A 15,438-nucleotide genomic window follows, 5' to 3' on the forward strand; every position below is an offset into this window, starting at 1 on the left:
AAAAGAACCGACCAAAAAAAGATACATAAAGTTATGTCGTCACTGTCGGTTTCATATTTGTATGTTTTTACGTCAAGTAAAGCCCTGCTTCATCACACAATACTGTTGTCGCACAAAACTAGTTCAAATAGCAGATCTACAAGCACACAACGCCTCGCGATGCGAAGCGTTGTGTGCTTGTAGATTGGCTATTTTCACTAGTTTAAATCATTTTAAAAATGATAAATACAAAACGGTTTTGGACACAAGGTTTCCGCACGACAACGACGATATACTTTCTCTTCCCCTGTTAACACAGGCATGCCACACAAGCACCCTTGTGCACACACACACGTACCGTAGGAGACACCATATACTGTAAATATCCGTGCATGAATGAGCGTGACCCATTTCCAGCCCTCGGTTGTATAGTGGGCAAAACAAATCCCGAGCCCCCGACGTCGTGACAGAGAGGAATCAGGGACACGTTATCCGAGGCCTTTGTGGCGAGCAAACACAGATTCGTCAGGAGCGCTAATGCTAATTGACACGGTTCCTCACGCCTCCATATTCCAGGGGGCTCAGTCAGCAGCGCTGACAGATGATGGCGGGGTAGGGCGTAGCAAGGGGTGGCGCACGGGGGTACCTCTAGACGCGTGGGAAGAAAAATGAGGGCTCACGCCGCGCTGACAGTCCAATCCCTCAGTCCGACCCATTAGCCACAACAGAATTTCTGCACGGTTAGCGTGTCGGGAGGTACCACCCATAAACAAACTGGCGCCCACCGTGGGCCACAGGGTCACATGGCATGATAGAGGTTATTAAGTGTTGCTCCTGTTCGCCCATCAATCACGTCCTGTGTGACCCGGGGTTTAAACGGATTATTCCTTGCGAGGAGGAGACACCTCTCAATGTCTCACAAGATCAGTGCCAATAGTCAAGCTGGAGTTCAGCCGCCCGCGCCAAGACTGATACAGCATAGTTTCTCTCATGTATTCTTCCTCTCTCTCTCTCTCTCTCTCTCTCTCTCTCTCTCTCCTCTTTCTTCTCACTCTCTATCAATCGTTTATTATTATTTATTATATTACTCTCTGCTCTGGCATATCTCTTTCTCATACACACATGCACGCATGCACACGTGTTGATTTTGCTAACGTTTGTGGACGTTACCTTGACTCACAGCTTTTATATATCATCTCACCTCACCCTAACTTTAATCCTACCATACATACATGCTGCATAACCCTAGCTTTAACCCTAACCTTATGAAACTGCTGTAAAATAAAATGGGGGCTGCCAGTGTTGTCCCCAACTAGACCGTTTCCCTGTCATCCCGAAATGATGTCCCGATGTCAGGAACACACACACGCGCACATGCGCACACACACTCGCACACACGCACACGCACACAAACACACACACTCGTTGGTATAAAGGTTCAACCATATGTAAACTCACTCGGAAAGGGCACATAAATAAATAAATCCTTCTTGCTTTGAAATGAAGCTTTTCAGGCAACAGAGCGTACAATTTAGCAACTCACTGCAGACCTTGTGGCAGGTAGAGAAAGAGCACCCTAGAACAGCCTTGTAATCGACTCTAAGCTTTAGGAGGCACCTGCCATTATCAATCTTGGCGCAACAGCTCAGGACCTACTGGTGCAATACGAAGCCAAGGGCAGGAACATTCAGCTTCCTATTTAAGTGACACTTTCTGCCATGCACTTGCATTTATAAACCTGTGAGTCGCTCTACCTCTCTGCTCCGCTCATGACTTATCAGTAACCGCTTACTGCCCCTCGACACCAGGGATGGGACGATATGAACATTTCATGTCATGATTATTGTGACCGAAAAAAATGTGATTTATGATATTATCGCGATAATCCAAATATCCCTAACATCCATAATCCCGGGCGGAGCATTTGGCAAAAAATAGCCGATCTACAAGCCTTGCGACGCATTGTGAGCTTGTAGATCGGCAAAGAGATTTGGTCGAGAGTGAAAAAAATACTGTATCAAGTACGTTATTTCCAGGTCCGTTTTACCAATTGTGTCCCAATTTGGCTGGGAGCCAGTCATTGGATTTTTATTCATTTTCATTTTTTCATTTCATTTGAAAGCTGGGGATCATAGCTACAAAATGATATATTGGTTGTGGAGATTGACCCAACAGTTTTGAAGATATGGCTTATAGAATGATGCCATGCTGAAATACTACTTTTGAGATATTCAAGTTCTAAATACATTTCTAACCTGCAAATGACCTGACGATCTCTCACATTAATTAAAAAAAGTCTTATTTACATGCAGAGTTAAGCTCTGGCGTTTAAGTGAAATGTAGCCTGAAATTTATGAAATGCTTTAGTGGCTTTATCACATTTTAGTGAGAAAAAAAAAAAAAGGTATTTTCAGTCCCTGTCTAAAGCTGTACTTTCCGAGATGACTGGCTCTCAGTGAGATTGGGACACAATTATAGAGGGTTTAAATGGTAGCTCGGCAAATAAAAGGTGAATTGATCCCAGTGCATGACGGAGGACAATTTCATGATACATTTTAATCTCCACTATACTATTATCGTGAGTGTTTTTTATCACGATAAACAATAATAACGATTATCGTCCCATCCCTACTCGACACGCGCCCTCATCCACCTTTGGCCCATCTGTCTCTGACACGGATCTGAGGATTGTTGACTGAGGTTTTTTATTTTTATTTTATTTATTTATGTTGAACCACATGAACTGGTGGTTGTGCAAGATAGGTAGATGTAATCCACCTAGGTATGTCCACGCTGCCTTTTCCACTGTGTCCAGATCAGAAAGGGTCAGGCTGCTAAGAGTTTTTTCACCCATGCAGCCATCTTCGTGATCCAACTGCATCCAAAAACCCTGTGTCCAGGATTAGGAGGAGAAGCCATTCATGGTACCTTATCTCCCCCCGGTGATGGCTATAGTAGTGCCTGGCTTGTCCATGATGCTAGCAGCAGGCCTTCCCCGACACTCTCTTATATCCCAGGATTTGCTTTGGGGGAGCTTATCCGGGGCCGAGGGTTTGGGAATTTCAAGGTACACACTGAGCAACGTGCTGTATCAGTGGGTTGCAGAGAGTGCGCTCGGTGGGGGCGGGAGCCATCCCCAGCTCCATTTAACACAGTTACACAGCGTGCTTTGTACTCAACGCTAGCCTTATTCTACCATTTTCATGGATGATAAGCCAAATGTAAAAATACTCAGCCACCCACAGGACAATAGACTCTGCGCTTTGAAAAAAACCCCGGTTGGAGTGTTAAACTTTTTCCCGTCGCAGTTGGGCATCAGACGCTCGTTGAGTATGTGTATGTGTGTGTGTGTGTGTGGCGGGCGTTTGTCTCTTTTTAAAGAAAGTAAAATGTCAGATGTTAATTTTAGCATGTAGGACAAAAGCATGGCATCACCTATATGGAATGCTTCCAAGGAAGGTCACATCCATGGGCAGCATGGAGACTTTCTTTACGCCTCTGTTTCTTTTCTTTTCTTTTTTTTTCCTGCTGTCTGTACTCCTCTCCTGCAGTCCTCTCTCTCCACCCTCTCTCTCTATCCCGCTCTCCATCTCTCTCTCTCTCTCCCGCTCTCTCGCGCTTTCTCCTTCTGCGGGATGCAAAGTCGGTCATGGTCACAGCCCTGCCGTGTCCCAGTGTCGGTGCAGAGAGGAGCCCCGGGCCATTTGACACCCAGGCTGTGGCGTCTGGCGTCCCGGGGCAGCACTCTGTCCTCCACCCTGGGTCACACCACCTCTCCCCTGAGCCCCGACGGGGCGACAACCTCCTCTCTCTCCACACCTCTCTTTCTTTGCCAAAGACGCAAGGCCAAACATCCTCTTCTGCAGCGTTCCAGCGTTGCACTTTACCGGTTCCTCCGTCCACATTCGACCGACTTTCATAATAATAATAATCATCATAAATAATTAATTTATTTGTATAGCAACTTTTCCAAAGCGCTTACAAAGTGCTTCACGCAGCTCATATGAGAAAATAATAACAATTAAAATGAAAAATAATATTAATAACAGGAAAAAAGTAATAAAAATGAAAATGACATTTAACACACATTTACAGTACTGGCATGCACTTGCCTAACTTACCAACCCTTTATTCCTTACAGCAGTAACGAATAAAAGCAGTCTAAATGGGCCAGTAGTCTAAATGTTAATAAATATGCACACACATAAACCAAACACACACACACACACACACACACACACACACACACACACACACACACACACACACACACACACACACACACACACACACACACACACACACACACACACACCTCATAGCCATTTTACATTAAATGGTTCAGTCAGCATGGATAAATAAAGTCCAACCATCCCAGCCAACCTTCACAGAGAACAGAGATACCAGTGTGTGTGTTTGTGTGTGTGTGTGTGTGTGTGTGTGTGTGTGTGTGTGTGTGTGTGTGTGTGTGTGTGCCTGCGCGCGTGTGTGCGTGTGTGTGTGTGTGTGTGTGTGTGCGTGCGTGTGTGTGTTCAAGAATATGGGGAAGAAAAAAATGTGGCTTTGAGGCAAAAGAAAATAAATAAAAAGGCATCAGGCTGTGGCTCCATGCCTCATAATATACACCCACTCAGGGAAAAAAAGAAAATACTGTGTGTAGTTGTGCAGTATACAGGCCTATACTGATATAGTTGCAAACTCTGAACAGGAATGCATCATACTACAGACATAAACATGTGGATTTCCTCCTACTTGCTGTGTCAGGTGATGCTGCTACTTCCAGTCCTTCTCGGCAGAGAGAAGAAACAAAAACACCTTAGCTACACAAGTTTCTTGCAAAGTTACTTCTGTAAATTGATGCTGCAAGAGAGTCGCCACGGAGTCGCAAAAGATCGATGGACTTGCTTGTGTATATTGTCCCGTTATTTTGTCCCGATTTGATGCAGTGTTTGTAAACGCACTTCTTTCCAAAATCCAGAAAACACAAGCGCAATCTGTGCTTCCTGGGTCTGTGATTCTATTTTCCCCTTTTTTATTTGTTCAGTTGGTTCGGTTTTATTCGATGGGGACGATGCAGTTTCACATAGTTCCAGTACAGATGATGTGCTGTACCGAGTGTAGGCCTATAGCTATTGCAAATTTTTCCTTTGGGATTTACATATACTGCACAATGTAATTAAAGTTGCATTGCATTACAGCACAATTTTCATTACCATAAAACAGTACATATACACTGATGATATAAAATACAAATACAATAATAATGTTTTCAAGAAGAAAGACCTATCACTGCCCTAATTATCAATTAGCCTAGATAGTGTCTATTTGAATGTACAGATGTGCCATTTCAAAACCTCACATATCCTGCCATTGGCAAGACAGTAGATTTTCAGGGGATTTGTAGAACATTAAGCTTGTAGATCAGCTATTTTTGCTATTTTATGATTTGTGAACTTCTCTGACTTCTAAGTTTAAATTTACCTATGGAGGTGGATTCTGCTTTTCAATGGGAATGGAGTGGTTTCTTTACATTTGCGAGTTTCTGCCAAAATACGCTTCATTCTCCATAAAGATAGGAAAGGAAAAACAGGGGAAGAAACCTGTGGAAAAAAATGCATTTTCAGGACAATTGCAGGAAAAGAGCACAAAATACTGAAGAGTTTCTGTATGCACCCTAATGTGCTTTCTTGCATCCTAAGCAGTAAATGAGTGTGAACACTGACAGTGTAATAATTGTACATTTCTGCTGTAGCACTAATGGCTCTGAACCAGAAAATTCACCAATATCACATCAACGTCGTCCTCAGCACTGTCACAGAGGCCATAAAAATCAGTTTCCTACGCATGCATTGTGAAAGTGCAGCCCCAAGCCCTTTCTCTTAATTGCAAGAGAGATTCGAATTCCATTTTTCTAACATTGAAAACTTCCAATGTTAAGAAATGTCTCAATATGCCCGAGGAACATTTCTCCTTGGGACTGCTAACAATTGCACCAAGCTGTTAAAGAAAACCAAAAAAGATCTTAAGTAATGGACACAGGGTCTGGTTGTGGTGGCACCAGTCTAAGCAAGTTATTTCAGACATCGCTCTCCCCAGCAACCTTTTTTTGTGCTCCTCCTGGAGGACTCCACAGCGTTCCCTGGCCAGTGAGTTCTGGGTCTACCCCAGGGGTCTCTCCAACCCGCTGGACGTACCTGGGGGAACCTCCGAGGGAAGACACCCAGGAGGCTTCCCGATCAGATGCCCACAATAGCCCCTCTACTGGCTCCTGTCCACGTGGAGAAGCAGCAGCGGTTCTATTCGGAGCTGCCGCCAGTCGTCTGAGGTCCTCGCCCTATCTCTAGAGCAGGGGTCTTCAACAGGGGGTCCGGGACCCCTAGGGGGTCCTAAGAGTTACTACAGGGGGGCTGCCAAATCTTTGTGTGATAGGATCATGTTTTTTACATTAACCATTTGAACCCTAGCATCCCTAATCTGAGTGGAACATTAGCCAAAAATAGCAGATCTACAAGCTATTTTTGGCAAGTGGTTTGTAGAGGGGAAAGAAGAGCAGACTCCGTGTTTGTCGGATCAAGTGGTTAAATGTCTGAAAATACACATTACTCCAACATGATGACAGTGCTGTAAAACAAGTCTAAGCTGTCTAAGAAATATCTGAACATTTTAATCTGCAACAAAATGTTATACAATAATAGTGGGGGTCCCTGCTCCATCGCTCTCTCAGCTAAGGGGTCCTTGGCCTGAAAACGTTGAAGACCCCTGCTCTAGGAATTCCCTACAGAGGAAAATAAAGTTGGCCACTTGTATAAGCATTCTGGTTCTTCTGAGCACTACCCATAGGTGAGGGTTGAAACGTAGATTGACTGGTAAATCGAAAATCCTTTGCAATCCGGCTGGGCTCCCTCTTCAGCGGTCTGGTAAAATGCCCACATTACTGCGGATGCAGCACCAAAGCGTTTGTCCATCTCACACTCCATTTTCCCCTCACTCATGAACAACATCCCGGGGCGCTTGAACTCCTTCACTCGGGGGCAGCGACTTACTCTTGACCCGGAGGGAGCAATCCACAGTTTTCCGGCGGAGAGCCGTGGCCTCGGACTTGGAGGTGTTGACTCTGATCCCGAATGCGTCACACTCGGCTGCAAAAGCATCCCAGTGTGTGCAGGAGGCTATACGGTCTGATGAAGTCAACAGAACCACATCATCTGCACAGATGTAATTCTGAGGTCCCCAAACCGAACACCCTCCTCCCCTCCCCTCCGCAGTGCCTTGAGATCCTGCCCTTGAATAACATGAACAGAATTGGTGACAAGGGGGCAACCCTGGCGGAGTCCAACTCTCACTGAAAACTCTCTGAAAAAAAAAACAATACTCTTTTTGACAGGGAAATGGTTCAATGATTGCTGGAAACAATTAAAAAGCTGTAACTAACTCTGCCTGCCTTGTCCTTTATGTTCTGGTCCGATTAGTTGGATATTATTATCTAACTTAGTACTTATTGAAAGCGGTTTCCAATTGAATGTCACCTCTGAGCTTAAACAACCAGGAATGCAGTCAGCATTGCATGTGTGTGATGCAAATGTTATTATAGCATTGTGTACACCTGTGACCTCTGATCATGTATGGCACAGCCTCTTCCTTCCTCCCTCTCCCTCTCCCTCTCTCTCTCTCTCTCTCTCTCTCTCTCTCTCTCTCTCTCTCTCTCTCTCTCTCTCTCCCTCTCTCCCTCTCTCTCTCTCTCTCTCTCTCTCTCTCTCTCTCTCATTCTCTCTCCGTCTCCCTCTTCCTCTCTGGCGGATGCTGTGCTCCGCTTGGTGATGAAGTAGGGGAGCCTTCAGCAGAAATAACACTGCACCACCTGAGTCCTCATCAGAGGCGCTGCGCTGCACATATCCCATCAGTGCGCCTCACTAAGACAAATCTCCCTGTGCCGGCCATATTCCCAGCATAGGAGAGAGCCGAGGCAGGCAGTGCAGGGACCCTGGAGGGCCATGCAATCACACACACCCACCCACCCCCCAATGCCAGCTCTCCACCTCCTGACAGATTAGCTTCTTGCTGAACGCTTCGCACAGTGAACAGGACAAAAGAGAATGAGAAGAGGTTGTAGGGGTTGGATGGGGTAGGAGTAAAACGCTAAAACGCTTTATGATATTCAGTGCTCCGTGTGCATGGGAGCGTGACGAGAGAGATTGTGCTTGGTCAGCCCTTTTCCCAGCGTCATCCTCTGAGAGCGAAGCCGTCACTTGTGAGTTGTGTCAACGGCGGTACCGATAGCACTCTGACTCCTTCGGGCTACAGGGGCTGATTGTGTTTGTGTTGCAACTCAGAGACTTGGAGGAGAGGAGAGAGGACAAGAGAGGAGAAGAGGAGATGCTGGGGTACAGTTGGGTTGAGGGGGGGGGGGGGGGGGGGGGGGCTGTTGTGAGGGAGACAAATGATCAGAGAGAGGCTGCCGATGCACTGAGGCCACCGCCGTTGACCTTGCGCTGTGCACGTCGCTGTCAGGCACAGCTCCCGTGGCGGGGCTGTGCCCGGCGTCACTGACCCCTTTTCTGCATCTCCCCTTCTCCTCTCTCTCCTCTGTCATCTTCTGTCTCTCTCGCCCCCTTTCCTCGCTCTGTCACTCTCCGTCCCGGCCAGGGGCGTCACAAGGGGGGGAAGTAGGAGTTACTAGGCCCCAAGGTGGAGGGGCCTTAATTATTTTATACTTTAGCTATTGAAAAAGGCACCGCGCTGCAAGCTTGTAGATCTGATTTTTTAAGCGAACATTTGTAACTAAAATTTTGCTTCGGGGGTAGTCTCGCGTGGCCAGACTGTTGCCTCCGCGATTTGGGCAAATGCTCCTGGCATACAGTCTGGCAAACGGAAATAGAAACGATGAGTGCGAGATAAAGCGGATGTGACGCAACCGCTCCCTTGGTGCAGTAACAATAACATGTCCTACTGGAAGCGTTATGTCTCCTTTCAATATTTCTGGGGGTGTTATTTCGTCTTTCTCTGGTGCTATTGGTGTTACCTCCATGATGTTTTCAAACGTTTTCTTAAACTATACACCCATAACAAGAATAGGCCGCTCGAATGACTTTGCCTGAGCTATTGTATTTCTGTTATGTTTCCAATGGGACTACAGTTCAGTGCAGCACTGGCTACTTCCGATACTCGCCGTTCGGGAGCTGCCGTTCCAGACTCTATATAGCTTTCAGAGATTGTGGAATAGTTGTCTGGCTACGCGATACTACTTCTGGGGGGTCCCTGGAACTACATATTTTGTAATGGGGGTCTGTGGCCAAATACATGTCATTTTGGGGGTCCTTCACATGAAAAATGTTTGATCACCACTGACATAGAAAGGAGGATTTGAAATATTCAAAGACTCTGTGCCGCGCTGTGAACTTTTAGATCTGCTATTTTTCAATAGTTAAAGCACAACATAAGGTGTAATAATGTGTTCCCAGTATAAATGGGTTAAACCCCCTCCCCCTATGAAGAACATTCATGTAGGGCGGGGGCCCGCAGTGAATCTTTGTACCCAGAGGGTCCAGAATTAGGTGCGACACCCCTGGTCCCGGCTCTCTCTTTTCACCTCTCTTTCTAAATGGCACCCCGGTCCCCCCCTCCTCTGTGTCCCCCCCCTCTTTCTCTTTCTTAACACACTCTCTGTCTCCCCCTCTCTTTCATCTCCGCTATGATTAATAGGTAGAGCAGGCAAATCAATAGTGCATTTGTAGAAACTGCACACTAAATAGATTAAATGTACCAGCTGCCACCCAGCCTGCTACTTTAGGCCAGAACAGCCATATCATTTATGATTAAGACCTGTTCATAACCTGGGATTTAATGTCCGTGGATCCCTCTCTTCTCTTCTCCTCTCCTCGTCTTGTCTCTCATCAGGTTGCAGTGGCTGGGAGGGCATCGGCGTATATATATTTATTTATGACTTTATGTGTTTACGTTTCTGACACCTCTCTCCCGTTGTGCTGTGCGTGTACTGCTGCTCACACACAGCTGTTTCCACCCATCCCCCCCCCCCCACACACACACACACACCCGCCGTCTCTACTTCTCAGCCGCCTCCTCCTTTCACACATCTGCTGCGTTGCTTGATGTGTGTGAGCGTGAGCATGTACTGCACACCTGTGTGTTGACTGAGACACCTGTGTGTGCGCATGTACACGCATGCGTGCGTGCGTGTGTCAGAGCGGGCTTCTATCCAAGCTTCTGTATTAACCACTTGAGTCCTGTACACTTTGTCATACAACAAATAGCAAATATAACCAGTGTGTGTGATAATGATCTGAGAGTTCACACTAATAAATGAATCAGCTCTGTTGGAGTCCCAAAATGGATAAAGATGACCAGTTATTGCTGTATTGCAGAGGTCTTCAACGTCTTCAGGCCAAGGACCCCTTAGTTGAGAGAGAGATGAAGCAGGGACCCCCACAACTCTTTCATAGATTCCATATAGTTTCATTGTTTGACAGCACAATCATCAGTGTATTTTGGATTCATGTCAATTTGTGTTTTCAGATATTTAACCACTTGAGCCGTCATTACCTAATAAACTTGACCTTTCACTCTGTATTTAGTCTGCTCTTTTTCCCCTCTACACAAAACCTATTTTTGGCTACAGTTCTCAGAATATGGACACTAGGGTTCAAGTTGTTAATATAAAAAGGATTGGAAGATTTGGAGGACCCCCTGTAGTAACTCTGAGGACTCCCTAAGGGGTCCCGGACCCCCTGTTGAAGACCCCTTCTGTATTGTACATTGTGCAAAGAAAACACTAACAAACAGAGGAGTTATGGACCTGGCCCTTCCAGTGATATAAATCTCAGCACTCTGTTATAAGAGTTATAAGAGAACTTTATTTATTCTTTCATAGGCGTCATCATCAGTTTGATGGCATCCTGGAGATGGTTAAAGAGGACATCAATGATGACTCTCTCAGCATTGTCATATTGAAATGATGTTTCGAATGTGACGACCTGTAAATGCTCATAGATTTTCATTGGCTGTCAGTGTACCATCAAATCTATGCTATGAAAGTGATCGCAAAGTCAACGATATAGTTCGATGCTTTCTTTGTCGTTATAGTTGTGGTGTGGACGCCATCCACATGAGTTAGAACAATTATATATTTGATGTAAGTGTTAGGTTTAGTAATGTTTCTCTCAGGGTTAAGGTTTGGATAAGGAGATATGGACTTTTACTGTAATACAAGTGAATGCAATTGTGCAATTTTCTCAAAAGTTGTCTAAGCCCGTGCATGTGAGCGCATGCTGCGTGCGTGAGGAGATGGCTAAGAAAGGAAAAGGAAACTGCAAAACAAAGGGGTGTCATTGAAAAGGTTAACCGTGTTCATGAGACAGGAAGGCTCCGACCAGGATGAAGCGCGAAAGCGATTTGGCATGCGGGATCAGACCCTGAGCGCTGCGGTTCTCAGGGCACATGGTGAAGGGCCTCCCGTATCACGCTGCACACGGCCTGAACAGCACCACAGCAGAGCAGAGCAGAGCAAAGCAGAGAGAGCTCACTGGCTGTCAGGCCTGGCTGCTATGCAGCTCACATCCATCCTCTGAGTCCAGGGCTCAGAGCAGCAGGGCTGAGCCAGAGAGAGAGAGAGAGAGAGAGAGAGCACTTCAACCAATCTCTCTCCTCCTCCTCCTCCTCCTCCTCCCCCTCATCCTCCTCCTCCTCGGCGGAACTCAGCCACCGCTGTCAGAGACAGACAGAGAGAGAAAGAGGGGGGAGGTGGAGGAGCGAAAAAGTACAAAGAGAGAGAGACGTCAGGTGTAGACAGGCAGGGTGGAGGATAAAACTACTACCACGGTGACCGTCGAGGCCCCTGATTTGGGATTCATATGATATTGTTTGTTGGGGAGACCTCGACAGCCGGAAGTGTGAGGGCGAGTGAAGGGGTGGAATCATGAACTATAGGGTCCATATATCGTTTCATTATTTCTTACATCAGTTCTGAAAGGCGGCAAGGTCATCACAGGACTTGTAAGCTTTCAAGGTTTCATAGGTCAGAGCATGTTACAGTCACGGCAATGGCTCTGGAAGAGGGGGAGTGTTTGAGAATGTGACCTGTGTAATAGGCAGGAGGTTACAAGTGTTGGCGTGGCCCTTGTATTGATAGATGTGGGTTGGAATTGAGGTCTTGACCTCTCTCTTTAGAAGAGAACATATTATCTGTATCCTTTTCAACCTGTGGTCTCTTATGGCCCCCAGGGGTTGGGGAATGGGCTCATAGCTGAAGAGTTGGTGGTTCAAATTGTCAACCAGGTCACTCAGAAATTGGAAGAAAAGAAGAAAATAAATATTATTCTTTTTGCTTATGGCTAATGATTCCTGGTCTTAAAGGGGTATTTCACTCATAACATACTCAGGCTTTGGTGAGCACCCAGACCGTTTTTTAGTTGCTTGATTCAGCATTTAGACTCCATTATAACCATGCACAAAGGGTTTCCACTGCGCCTCAAACCAAATTTAGGCTGGTCCGGTGCATTTCAGGAACAGGACCGTAATACTGTACCTAGAAGGCACTGGAGCAAACCCGGACAATTGAAGCCTTTTTATTCACAGGGTGCAGGTGTACAGTAACAGAGTGACAACATTTCGATGTTAATACATCTTCAATACATCTTCTTCAGGTCATTGTGACCTGACCTGACGAACATCCATTTGAACCATGTTCGACTCTTTGAAAACAGAGGGTTTTCTTTACGTTTAAAACGGAGTGTGTCTGATAAAATGAATATCAAATATCTGAATCAAGCAACTTAACTGTCTGGGTCGCTCACAAAAGCCAGAGTAGACGTTAAAATGACCCCAAACATGTTTGGACATGAAATATCCCTTTAACTCTGAAAAGTATCCCTTTAACTCTGAAAAGTCATGTTTTAACAGTAATAGCTATAATCTGGGACTTATTGTAATGAATTAAACCGATCTGTATGGTAAGAGTATGTTAATACAGTATAACTGGCACTGGATCTATCTACTCTTCCATTAGAAAGGTTTGACCCTGGTGCCAGCTTGCAGAGTGGTTGACATCGATGTGAAGCAAACGTCATATTGGATGCACATGCGCCACTAAAGTTATTACAATTACTGTACCTCTCCTACAACAGATGTAAATATAAGTAAAACTGACAGATTGTAGCTTTAATAACATTATGCCCCGCAAACCAGCTCTAGGGTTACTGTGGAGGCCGAGCAGTAGAATGCCGTCATCAAATTTTGAAATGCCTTTTTGTCTATAATAATTGCTTGCGGAAACGTTAGTCACTGAAATTCCCCTCCATATGATATACAGTAGTAGGTTGTCAGCACTTTTTGGTAATGGCAGAATGTACTCCTGTCATCGCATGGCTGGCCCCGGGGCTTTTAGAGTTAATAGCTGACTACAAGTGTCAGGTCATGTGAAGTTCTCTACAATGGCAGCAAAATGATCTTGAGATCAGCATCCAGCCGAGTCTTCCCCATGGCCCACCTCATTAAATATTCATCCACTCACAATCTATGTGTGCGCGATCGATGCGTTGTGCTAACACAGAGCTAGGGTTCCAGCGCTGGCATCGCTGTTGTGATTAATATGGCAGTTAGCCACAATGCTCCTTACCCACCATGGTCAATATGTCATTATCTCCACACCTTGGCAGTGTGCTGCTGGCTAAGGAAAGCTGCACTGTGTGGATGATACACGCACGCACGCACGCACGCATGCAAGTATGTGCGCAGTCACACACACACACACACACACACACACACACACACACACACACACACACACACACACACACACACACACACACACACACACACACACCAAAGAGTAATTTAACGTGTAAATCTCACAGCATTGACCTAACAATAACAATAATATCCCTACTTTTTTGTCAACCCCATTAAGTGGTTAAAGTGCAATTTTTTGCAGAAGTTTGATTTGGAATATAGCTAAAGCTATGTAAGGTTGTATGTGTGTGTGTGTGTGTGTGTGTGTGTGTGCGCGTGTGTGCGTGCGTGCGTGCGTGCGTGCGTGCGTGCGTGCGTGCGTGCGTGCGTGCGTGCGTACTGCGTGCGTGCGTCTGTGCCTGCCTGCCTGCCTCCCTGCCTCTGCCTGCCTGCCTGCGTGCTTGCGGTGTTATCACCCCTTCACTGCGTCTGTGCATGTAGAAACATAGCAGTTTCTGATGAAGGTCGGCAGACCGGAACGTCAACATTGATTTTCGATTAGCATTTTAAAAACATTGTTTTTAACCCGAGAGAAAGGATTGTGCCTCACCTTCCTTCCTACAGTGTCTAGATTCTTTAGTTCTTAAAGTGGGAATGCTTACTGTTTCATAAATGTAGCATGTTTACAAGACAGCTTATCCCAAGAGACATAGGCCTACGTTATGTTTGTTTCATGTTATATTATTTACAGAGAACTGTTGTTAAGTGTGGAAATCTTTCGGTTTTTACGGTGTGGTTCCTATGGAGCGAGCAGTCTAGAAGAGGTCCTCTGTGTGTGCGTGCGTGCGTGCGTGCGTGCGTGCGTGCCACCAAATCCACAAGATTTGGTGGCTTACTGTAGTATGTTGATGATCTATAAGTAAGTAGTGTATTCCGACACGTGTACGTTAGGGGATAGACCACTTCTGACTCAACTTGTGGAAATGTTGCTTCTTTGGGCAATATGTTTTAGATACCAGTGCTACTCCTTATCCTGAATCCATTCATACCTCATATGTTCATATAGGATAATCCATAACAGTTACCTTTATTTTGCAAAGGCTGGTATGGGGTTGGGAACCACCGACACCCCCTAGAGGTCAATTTCTCTGTCTGAGTGCTTGACATTCAAACCAAAAATGTTCTATAGACCAGGGGTCTTCAACAGGGGGTCCGCGACCCCCAGGGGGTCCGTGGAGGTACTGCAGGGGGTCCGCGAAATTATTGCTTAAAAAAAAAAAGATTTCAAAAAATGTTTTTTTTTTTTTTTTCACATTCATGTTAAAAAACAAATCATGATTCTATCCAATTTGAATAGCTTGAATACATGATTATATGCAATTGACAGATTGTTGATATTATTGACATTGGTTCTCATTTAATAAGTAGTATGTTAAGAAATGGTAGTGGTACGGCCCACCCTGCTCGCTGTAACTTGTACATGTTTAAAATAAAAAAAAATGTCGTTGCCCCAACCCCCCCACCCTACGAGGTGGTAGGGGGTCCCTGCTCCACCTCCCCATCAGTTTGGGGGTCCCCGGCCTGAAAACGTTGAAGACCCCTGCTATAGACCATTACCTTCAAATTAGTAGTGAAAACAAAACTTTAACATCAATTTGAAATGAAAACGGCATATTACCCATGCTCGGCCCCCCACTACTACAGCAGTAGCTAACAATGCATTGTAGCTGTTGTCTTTTTGGCAAGTATCACCCACCATGCGCATTGGAGTATAATAAA

General features: G+C 45.6%; 1 protein-coding gene across 2 annotated transcripts in view; it reads left to right on the forward strand.

Annotated features, from left to right (window-relative positions):
* Nucleotides 1-15,438, forward strand: part of macrod2 (mono-ADP ribosylhydrolase 2) — a 734,857-nt gene that overhangs the window by 555,599 nt on the left and 163,820 nt on the right. The window lies entirely within an intron of this gene.

This window comes from Nannobrachium achirus (assembly GCF_963921795.1).
Source record: "Nannobrachium achirus genome assembly, chromosome: 13".
NCBI classification, from domain to species: domain Eukaryota; kingdom Metazoa; phylum Chordata; class Actinopteri; order Myctophiformes; family Myctophidae; genus Nannobrachium; species Nannobrachium achirus.